At 32.8% G+C, this 11908-nt stretch overlaps 1 protein-coding gene across 1 annotated transcript in view; it reads right to left on the bottom strand.

The window, feature by feature from the left end:
* The window catches only part of Rfx3 (regulatory factor X3), a 287161-nt gene that overhangs the window by 251976 nt on the left and 23277 nt on the right, over positions 1 to 11908 (bottom strand). The window lies entirely within an intron of this gene.

Below are 11908 nucleotides of genomic sequence, written 5' to 3'. Positions count from 1 at the left end.
GGCTTGGTTCCCACATCCTATTTCTACTGATGGTTCCTAGTCTACATTATAACCCACTAAGTAAATAGTGATTATAATAGCAATATCAGAAGTAGTAACAGAAGTAAAAATTACATAGATAATACCTTAACTGAAACTCCTAGTAAGATAACAGACATCTCGCCTATGCTGGGGCTCTCACATCCTTCATAAAACAACTCCACTGGCTAGATATTATTCATGTCTAATCCATAAATCCAAAGGGTAACAGGATTACAAATAAGGTCTTTCTGAATTAATAGCCCAAATTCTTCACATTATACAGTATTTCAGATAATTAACAAAGGCATACCTGTCTTCAGATCCACTCCTTGTCCATCTATCCTACACAGATCTGCCATATTAGTAATCCTGAAGGGCCACTTTCCACTTCAACTGATACAGTTTTTAAAATATACACTGTTTATGCTCTAACCAGTTAAGTTCCAAATCCTAAACTCTTTTCCTTTCTACTCCCATCTGCTTCACTATTTCCCAAAAAATTCTTCAGACTCTACACCAAAATCACATTTGCCTTTGCCCTACCATATGCATAACCTCTTCCTCACAACCAACACACCCACAACACCAAAACATTTAAAAATTCATCCCATGGTATACCTCTTCCCTAAAACTTTCCCTAACTGCCCAAACTTAAGAATTTTTTTCAAATTTTCTATGTCCCCATAATATTTATAGTCACTAACCAATCAACAAGTAATTAAGCTATGTATTTAGCAAAAGTGAGAACCACAAAAGATGCTGCTTATTTTTTTACTTCAAATGATTTTATTGGGTTAATCTTGTAAAGCATTATAGCAAAGACTAGTAAAATAACTCTAGAGCCAGAGTATTTGGCAGAAAATCCTGCCCTGATCAAATATTTCCATAAACTTCAGTGTAGAGCTTCCATACTCTAGTAATGAGGAACAGTTATTTTGGTTCTGGAACCTATTTATACATTAAATTGAGAACCCTAAAGAACTTCTGTTCATGTGTTATATCTGGTCACATACTGTTAAACTTTCAACAACCAGCTCTTACCCCTTTCCCTCCCTACCCTCAAAAAGCAAATTTGTAGTTCCGCTCACTTCCATGGTATAAATGCTACCAGCAAGGATAGTTCCAAGTTGCTAATGTGACATCCTGATTTACAGTTAAGATGAGGTAAGCAACAATGGCTCTCAAGGTGGTAAGAATAAGCTTCTGAACATCATTACTTTTATCTATCTACATTCATCATCTTAGGAAAGAAAATGGAAAATGTAATAGCTGCTAATTTTGAAACAATAGTATTCCATTTTGTATGAAAGACTTTGGTGTTCAAAGCCCTTACCAATAGGGAGAGTTCTGACTAGTTTGGTAGTTCAATTAGTTTTTCTCACCTAGCAATGATCTCAAAATGAATTGTAAGTTCAGACTGCACTGAAAAATACACGCTATCTAAGAGGTGTGTACTTTGTTTATAAATGCATATCTATGTATATAATATTCTACCAATTAAACCAAAGTGCTCAGAATATTAAAGAATGAAAGCTAACTACAAAGTAAGAGCTTCTCTACTTTTAGGAGAGCAAGTTCTATGCAGTGAGAAAATTTATGAAGCTAAGACCTGAATCTCCACTCAGCTGGACAAAATAGTAAATTAAGCATAAAAAACACAATTATGTTTACATTTTTACAAGTAGACAATTGCACCATATATACAAGATAAGTCAGTTACATAATCACATATCAAAAATGGCTGCAATCAGAATGCAATTATATTTTAATTTTGAAATTTAAAAACTAATTTTGGCAATGTTGAATTCTTTAAAATTTCATTAACTAGTTTAATAGTATATGCTGCTAGGTTGTACTCAAGAAAAAATATCATTAAAATTTACAAAACCACAATAGATAGTGATTTTATCTAAGAAAGTATCTATGTTGCAAGTGCTATTTCTTCTGGCTCTGGAAAGTATTGCTTTAGCCTGATACTCTTTCACTTATAAAATATCAAGGCATTGTTAAGCAAGTTCTGTAGCTTTTCCTTAAGCTCGGGCTAGAATTACCTTTCTCAAAGAAATGAAATAGGATAGCCATTGCTTAAACCAGTCTAATCTCCCTAGCTACATTAAACTATTATTGTTGAAACCACTTGTATTTTCTTGCACAAACTATCTTCTTATAGAATTGAAAACCTTCATGGTCACTTTGGCAATAACAGAATATATTAAAATTTAAACTACATTTTAACAAATCAATGATAAACATGTTGAACATTTTTTAAGGGGTAGGCCAAAAAGTATCAAAGGTAATCAGATTTTTATGTGACTCTACTGTTGCCTTGCTTCCAAACAGAAACTATGATTATTTTCAGCTCACTTATATCAATGGAAAGTGCTAACACAAACCTGGGCAGTTTAGTCACTTCTTGCTCTTAAAAAAAAAAAAAAAAAAATTGAAAAGAAGCTGAGTCTTAATATACTTACTAAAATAACTAAACTTGTTCTATTCTTCAAATTCTACCCTTTGTTCAGGGTAGTATTTCACCTGATAGTATATATTTTTCTGTTCTTGTAATCTGTGAAGGCCCTAGCCCAGGATCTGATTCTGTGAACAAGAAGGGGATCACTTTATACATGTTTATTCTAAAGAATTCCTAATCACTGATCGGTACTGCAAATGATTTAATAAGCAGAGTATAACACCTCTTTGAAAACAATTTTGATTATTTTTTATTAAGTCCAGTTCCATGTTACTATTTTCAGCTGCTACCCTCTTCTCTAAAACCCCTCTCACGTCCTACATAAGGAATGAGCCAAAAAGATGAAAATGACAATACTAGCTACCAGTTTGTTAATTCTAGGTTGCCACACTACGGTATCTTCATCTATCTCATTTTATATTTTTTCTGTCATTTTATAACCCTAATGAGGTAATATGAAAAATCTGAGATAAAAGTAGTTAATGAAATTATTTAGCACAATTAGCTAGCAAATGACAAAAAAGCATTTGAATTCAGATCTTATTTAAAAGACCACAATTCACTTTTGTTCCCAGCAATTCTGCAAGCCAGTGTATATCTTGTAAAATGCAATGTGTGTGTGTATTTGTTAAGCTGAAACATGGCATGACAAATAGTATAAATGGAATTGACATGTTTATGTCTTGTATGGCATAGTTTGGGTCTCTGTGAAAATCTTACGTCTATAAAAGTACTACAATAGCTTTCTATTAATATTCTTGGTCCTACAAAAACACATATTTAAATTACTTCTGGGAAGTAATTTTCCACAAATCTGCTTCATACTAAACCTGTTTGTATCTTTAAGAGTAAGCTCAATATACTGGCCTATAGTACACATGCCATACCTCATGATTATATGGATCAAGTTCATGAATCATTAGAACATGTATCAACTCAGGCTACTTAACTGCTAAACTATAATACAGAATTAGCAGGCAGGTCAATTCCATAGAGTGCTATAGAGTAACTATGTAACACACTAAGTAACAAAGGGGAAATATTATTGAAGGTAACAAAAATGACATTAACAGATTTTTTTTTTTTCAGAAAAGTAGACAATTCAACCCTTAGCCATACTAACAAAGAGAAGGAGAGAGAAAACTCAAATTACTAAAATTTGGAATGAACAAGGAAATACTGACAGACACGATTGAAATACAATACATAATTAGAAGCTATTTTGAAAATCTATACTCCAACAAAATAGAAAACCTCAAAGACATCAACAGGTTTCTAGAGACATATGAATTACCTAAACTGAACCAGGAGGACATACACAATTTAAATAGACCAATTTCAAGTAATAAAATAGAAGTAGTCATCAAAAGCCTACCAACAAAGAAAAGTCCGGGACCAGATGGGTTATCAGCCGAGTTCTACAAAACCTTTAAAGAAGAGTTCATTCCAATACTCCTCAAAGTATTCCATGAAACAGAAGAGGTGGGAACCCTTCCAAACTCATTCTGTGAAGCCAGTATCACCCTGATACCTAAACCAGACAGAGACACATCGAGGAAAGAAACTTTCAGACCAATATCCTTAATGAACACCGACACAAAAATTCTCAAGAAAATTTCAGCAAATCCCATACAAAAATATATTAAAAAGATAGTGCACCATGATCAAGTGGGTTTTATCCCAGGGATGCAAGGTTGGTTCAACATACGGAAATCAAGAAATGTAATTCACCATATCAACAGACTTAAAGTCAAAAATCACAAGATTATTTCAATAGATGCAGAAAAAGCATTTGATAAAATACAGCACTCCTTCATGCTCAAAACACTAGTAAAACAGGGATAGTGGGCACATTCCTTAACATTGTAAAGGCAATCTATGCTAAGCACATGGCCAATATCATTCTAAATGGTAAAAAACTGAAAGCATTCCCCCTAAAAACTGGAACAAGGCAGGGATGCCCTCTTTCACCACTTCTATTCAACATTGTCCTCAAAACACTAGCCAGAGCAATTAGACAGACCAATGAAATTAAAGGGACACAAATAGAAAAAGAAGAACTCAAACTATCCCTATTTGCTGACGACATGATTATATATTTAGAGGAACCGGGAAATTTCACCAGAAAACTTTTAGAACTCATAAGTGAATTCAGTAAAGTAGCAGGATATAAGATCAATGCTTGTAAATCTAATGCATTTTCATAATAAGTGATAAATTCTCAGAAAGAGAAGTTAGGAAAACTACACCATTCACAATAGCCTCAAAAAAAAATAAATAAATAAAATAAAATACTTGGGAATCAATCTAACAAGAGGTGAAAGACCTCTACAATGAGAACTACGGAACACTAAAGAAAGAAATTAAAGAAAACCTTAGAAGATGGAAAGATCTCCCATGTTCTTGGATAGGCAGAATTAATATTGTCAAAATGGCCATACTACCAAAAGTGCTATACAGATTCAATGCAATTCCAATTAAAATCCCAATGATGTACCTCACAGAAATAGAGCAAGCAATTATGAAATTCATCTGGAAGAATAAGAAACCCAGAATAGCTAAAGCAATCCTTAACAGGAAGAGTGAAGCAGGGGTATCACAATACCAGAATTTCAACTATACTACAAAGCAATAGTACCAAATGCAGCATGGTATTGGCACCAAAATACACAGGTGGATCAATGGTACAGAATAGAGGACACAGACACAAACCCAAATAAATACAGTTATCTCATACTAGACAAAGGTGCCAAAAACATGCAATGGAGAAAAGATAGCCTATTCAACAAATGGTGCTGGGAAAAATGGAAATCCACATGCAGCAGAATGAAACTAAACACCTATCTCTCACCCTGCACAAAACTCAACTCAAAATGGATCAAGGACCTCGGAATCAGACCAGAGACCCTGCATCTTACAGAAGAAAAAGTAGGTCCAAACCTTCAACATGTCAGCTTAGGACCAGACTTCCTTAATATGACTCCCATAGCACAAGAAATAAAAGCAAGAATCAATAACTGGGATAGATTCAAACTAAAAAGCTTTCTCTCAGCAAAGGAAACTATCAGCAATGAGAAAAGAGCCTACAGAGTGGGAGAAAATTTTTGCCACTCATACTTCAGATAGAGCACTAATTTCCACAATATATAAAGAACTCAAAAAACTCTACACCAAGAATACAAATAACCCAATCAATAAATGGGCTAAGGAAATGAACAGACACTTCACAGAAGATCTACAAACAATCAACAGACACATGAAAAAATGTTCAACATCTCTAGTAATAAGAGAAATGCAAATCAAAACTACCCTAAGATTCCATCTCACCCCAATCAGAATGGCAATTATCAAGAATACAAACAACAATAGGTGTTGGAGAGGATGTGGGGAAAAAGGTACACTCATACATTGCTGGTGGGGTTGCAGATTAGTGAGGCACTCTGGAAAGCAGCGTGGAGATTCCTTAGAAAACTTGGAATGGAACCACCATTTGACCCAGCTATCCCACTCCTCAGCCTATACCCAAAGGACTTAAAATCAGCATACTACAGTGCTGCAGCCACATCAATGTTCATAGCTGCTCACAGCTGCTCAATTCACAATAGCCAGATTGTGGAACCAACCTAGATGCCCCTCAATTGACAAATGAATAAAGAGACTATATATATATATATACAATGGAATATTACTCAGCCATAAATAATAATAAAATTATGGCATTTGCAGGCAAATGGATGAAATTGGAGAATATCATGCTAAGTGAGATAAGCCAATCTCAGAAAACCAAAGGACGAATGATCTCGCTTATTAGTGGATGATGATACATAATGGGGGGTGGGAGGGAGGCAAGAATGGAGGAAGGAGGGACTGTATAGAGGGAAAAAAGGGGTGGGAGGGGTAGCGGGAAGGAAAAAATAACAGAATGAATCAAACACCATTACCCTATGTAAATGTATGATTACACAAATGGTATGCCTCTACTTCATGCACAGAGAAACAAGTTGTACCCCATTTGGTTACAATAAAAAAAAAGAGAAAAAAAAAACTTAAGAAAAAGAAAATAACAAGAACAAAACTAAAAACTAAAAACAAAAAAAAGTAGACAATTCATCTTTATGAGAGTGATGCTATTTCAAGCATTAAACTCATTATGGCTCTATTTGATTATTTAGAAAGAACATTACAAATTCAGAAACTATTACATCAGAAACTATTAACCCAGAGTTAAAACTACCAAATATGAGTTTGGAAGTTTATGAGTTATGGTATTTGAGTTATGGTATTTACGTTGAATTGGAGCAATAACTCATTACTCAGCAGAAGGCAAAAAAGACTTCTTTGGTAATGTCATAGTCATCTCTGGATCTATGATGCCTCATAATAGATTCTCATATAGATGGTTGGAAGTGTGATATTAGGTGGATGTATTAAAATATCTGAATGAGAAAATGCCAGTGTGGGTAAGCTATTATAGGAATGTAAAGGCACATTCCACTGAATCACTGATAAGCATTTCTACCTAAAGCAAATTTATTGTTTTAAAATGAGTTTATACTACCATTTACTTGTTCCACCCCATGAGCTTGCTTATGAGGTTGATTTTACCTTTAGTTGAAGCTGTGTATTTTCTGATCTGTTTAGGGCAGCTGTCAAGTAATCAGAGTAAGCAGTACCATTTTAATAAGGAAGTCTTTTAATGAAATATAATAGGTCACAAATACCTAATTTCTGCTCTTTACTGTAATTGTCAGCCTTTACTATAACTGCCACTTTAACAATCTTTTCCAAATGCTGACACAAAAGAAGAACAAATCAAGGGTATTAGCATGTGTGTATATTTACAGCTTATTGCTGTCAAAAGGCTGTAGTTCCACTCCCAATACCAGAGGTTATATGAGGATCTGTTTCTTTTGACGGAAGCATCCTGTTTCAGGTTGTGAATATATCTGAATTAATCTCCTTTTCTGGGCTACATTAGCAAACACATACTAAAGGTTATAAAGGATAAATGTTGACAAATGATAGCACAATATTATACCTTTAAAAATGTAATAGTACTTTTACTGCCATTGTGAAGGATTATACAGCTTACTACTTTAGTCTTTCTTCATTAATAAATTCTCTGCTCCATTAGTCATTAGTATATAATTTCAAAAAACATTATATAGTTCACATAGCCAGTTTCCTCAGATAAATTTGAAAAAGTTTTTTATAATCATTCATTTTATGTAAACAACTACTTAAATCACATGTATAAAACTACAGGGAGTTCCAGCAAAATAAAAAGAGGATCTTAGAGGAACATAATATGATTTTTTTTTTATTTTTAAGAAGCACATGATTATTTTAATCATAGTGCAATTTTCAACTTATGATAAACTGTTGAAAATAAAAATCCTTTTAACTCTTTGTTGTTTTCTAAAATTTTGAACATATTATTAACCAATGGTTCTTTAAATTTGGTACTATTATTTCTATTTTAATATCAGAAGTCCTATACACAAATAGTAGTTTTATAAGAAGTTTGCCCATTTTTGAAAAGCTAAGCGTCCCCAAACCAAGCTAGCTTACTGTGAAAAGAAAACCATGACAACTGTTTGTACCTCTTGCTTTATTATTACATCCGGCCTGGTCACTCTTAGAAATTCAATCTATTATGGTTGCTAGGAGTCTGTTGCTGTGCAACCTAAAAGGGTATGCTGTGCTTTCAGGCTAAGGAGTGCTAATAAACCTGTAGGTTTCCTTCTATGGGGCTGACCAGTATGTTTAAAGGGCTTAATACTTTTCAAGAGTGATTGGCCCACAATTCTAGACACATCCTATTAAAACCAAGTCACACTGAGAGATTTCTAACAAAGGGACAAAATGCTAAACATACAAATATTCAAAATGTATCCTTAGAATCCCTACCTAATTTGGTAAAACAAACAAAGAACAGATTATGATCTACATTTCAATTATACCACCTACCATCCCCAAGTTTTTTTAAATTTCTTAACAGTCCCCTGAAAGGTTATAATTGATATAAATGAACTGGGCAAGTTTTTTGGGGGAAGGGGAACGTGCAGGACGAAGTACTTTCAACTTTTTAAAAAGAAACACAGTGTATTTATATAAATAACAATAGAAAAACACACTTAGGAACCTGGAAGTTACAAAATTAGTAGAAATAAAATTACTGAAAAGTAAAGAAATTTTAAATTTCAATTTTACTAAAAGTAACTAATGATTTGGGCTTTTTTTAAATTCCATTTAATCAGTAATGATTTTATATTAAATCTAAGCCTATTCTACCCTATGCATAGTTTATAATTTTAAAGATAAACATTTAATAAATTACATCAATTTGTTAAAATTAGACAGCATTACCAAAATAAAAATGAGAAAAATAGAATCTATCAATAAAATACTGCTAACCAAATTGTGTGAAACAGACTGCTAACTCCTTTAAAAGAAGAAACTGTATTGACTTACTTGCTTATAATTGACTGGTCTTTTTCACAAAGTATTTTAAGAAAAAGATGAAGCTGCCATACCATAAAATGGCAAAGCTCAACAGAAAAAGAAAAAATAAGTTATTTAGTAATAGATATCCTATGAAAAAGTAACCAGAACTTTCCAAGGACATGACTATATTAATGCTGCCTGCAAATCTGAAAGTTAAAAATTTAAATAAAAGAAAAAAGACATTTTCCTCATATTTCTAGCAATCCTGAGCACCTCTACCTATTTACTCTGAGTTGGGAACACTTTTTAATCTGTCAACTGCATGCCTTATTCTTGTTTAAAGAGCCATGGTTATCTATCCTTCAATGGTTGCTTTTATTTCTTCTCTTTACCCACCACAGGAAATAAAGGAAATTATTTCTCTAAAACTACCCAGAAGCAACAGAGGAATGTGGAATAACTATCCAAAACGAAAGACAAAGAATTCAATAATAAAAGAGAGCTGATGCAGGTTGAGAGATGCAAAAGTAACATCTGACCAAAGAACTCAGGCTGCAGCAAGAAGGAAATGGGTGGTTAATAAGGTTTAGAACTCAGTCTGTAAGTAAAGATAAACAGAGCAGAACAGAGTGAATGGAAAGAGGGAGGAGGCAGAAAAAAAAAAAATGACAGAGATAAGAACACATTAGAAAGAAAACTGAAAGAGGAATTGCAGAAACATGAGGATTTATTTACAGGTGTAAAGGAAAAAAAAGAGAAATATATGAAATTTTGTATTCAATCATTTTACATTTGCTGAGCCAGCCTTACTTCCAAAGAAAGCATGCAACAAATCAGAAAATTGGTCTTTAAAAGATGCAGGGCTAGGGATGCAGCTCAGTGTTACAGCACTTGCCTAGCATGCTCAAGGCCCTGTGTTCAATCCCCAGTTTAAAAAAAAAAAAAAAAGATTCAGTGATGTCAGTACACAACTGGGATGTAAAAAAGCAATTAAAAATTTTAGACTACACAAATTTACAAAGTAATTTGAATTCTTTCCAATTCTTATGTAGAATATAAGAAATTTAACTTATTCTTAACTCTACAGCTGTGAAGGCTAACTTTAAAAGTTTTTTGAATGTAATTATATTTTTCCCCAAACAAGACCAAAACATGCAAACACCACACATACAGAGGTCAGAAAAGTTATTAAAGTCAGATTTGACTTGTGAGTGTATTATTCCCAGAACACTATTAGGCAAATGTGTTAAGTTAAAAAGTAGTTATTTAACAGTCAATTACTAGTCAACGACATTATAAATAATTCTGATCTGATCAGGAAAAATCTGATCTAAAAGAATCAAAATTCTAAACACTTAGAATTCTGTTGGTAGTACTAAATTTAAAAAAAAAAAAAAAATTGAGTAAAAATAAAAGTAGTAGTGAAGATATCCAATACCAGAAGTATTGCTGGAAAGTAACCTCTGGTATTCACTGGGTCCTTGCCTCCTTAAAGCTACAAAATTGCAATATAATCATAAAGAAACCATAATTAAAAGAAACTAGAGTATGAGACAATAGAGAATAACATATTCAATTAAGCAGTTACGCCTCTTTGCAAATTCTAGTTTTCTGGATTTATAAATCCCATTTGATTCATCTCCACATACCCACTACCCTTAAATTTTTTTTAAAAAAAGCAAAGATCCTCAATAAATGGTGCTAAAAAAGAAGTGAATTTTGATTTTTTTTTAATTTCATAAACTTTTATGAAGAATTATAAGATCTTCGGTATATCACATAATTAGGGTTGGTAACCAATAACATAGGTTAAAAGTCCTTTAGTATCATCATATCTTTTATCATATTAAAAGAAAATAATCTTTTTTCATTTTTCATTTTTACAGACTGCATTTTGATTCATTGTAAACAATGGCTGCACATGATGTAGATTCATTTCTGTGGTTGTACAAGATGTACATTCACACCATTTGTGAATCATACATGTACATAAGGTAATGATGTCTGTCTCATTTTGTCCTTCCTTCTGACACAATATTTCTTTATTGTGTTATTCCATTTTATTTTAATAATTCGTCCAGCAAAGGTTTTTAAAAATTTAGAAAAAGACAGCCAGGTATAGTGGCACACGCCTCTAATTTCAGTAACTCAGCAGACTGAGGCAGGAGGATTATAAGTCTCAGCAGATTATCAAGGTCCTCAGCAATTTAGTGAGACTCTGCCTCAAAATAAAAAATAAAAAAGGGTTGGCGATGTGGCTCAGTGGTAAAGTGTCCCAAGGTTAAATCCGTAGTACAAATAAAAAAGAAATTATAAGAGGAATGATATAAAGTATAATTATCAACTAAAAACACTGGGACTTTTTAAAATATAAACTTTCACTTTTCGACTACTACTATTCACTTTTTTACATTTGAAACGTTTTTTAAAAGGTATTGGATCAATAGATTTTTAAAAATTATTAACTGAAGATACTAAAATGGCATCTGGAAGTGCATCCTATAAATCCAAGGGATAATTTCATTGTATATCACATTATAAGTGACAAAAAGAAACTCGGACATCTCTTTTCTTCTATAGTTTTGTGGAAGAAAAACATATAAGAAATCTTTAGAAAACATTAAAAAGAACACATTAATAAAAAGGTAATATGAATTTATCATATAACATTAGCAAATGGTCTTTGTGGGGTCTATATTAAATTTGAAAAATTCTCTTTAACACCAAATAAAAATCAGAGACCAGAAATACAAAAGTTTACAATTCAAACTCTTAAATGATACTTAGTTAAAAAAACCAATAAACATTTATTATTTTCATTTTTTTTTTAATCCATCCTTCATTCACTGGGGAGGTGACACAACATGCAAGGCAGAGCAATAGACTGACAATCTAACACTGACTCACAGTGATGGAGCCCCTTTCCAAAGGTAAAAAGTGAGGGGAATTACAATCAGATAGGTGGGGAATAAA

The sequence above is a fragment of the Sciurus carolinensis genome, chromosome 14, assembly GCF_902686445.1.
Source record: "Sciurus carolinensis chromosome 14, mSciCar1.2, whole genome shotgun sequence".
Lineage (NCBI taxonomy): Eukaryota > Metazoa > Chordata > Mammalia > Rodentia > Sciuridae > Sciurus > Sciurus carolinensis.
The sequence above is the reverse complement of the archived record's forward strand: the minus strand, read 5'-3'. Positions and strand labels throughout refer to the sequence as shown.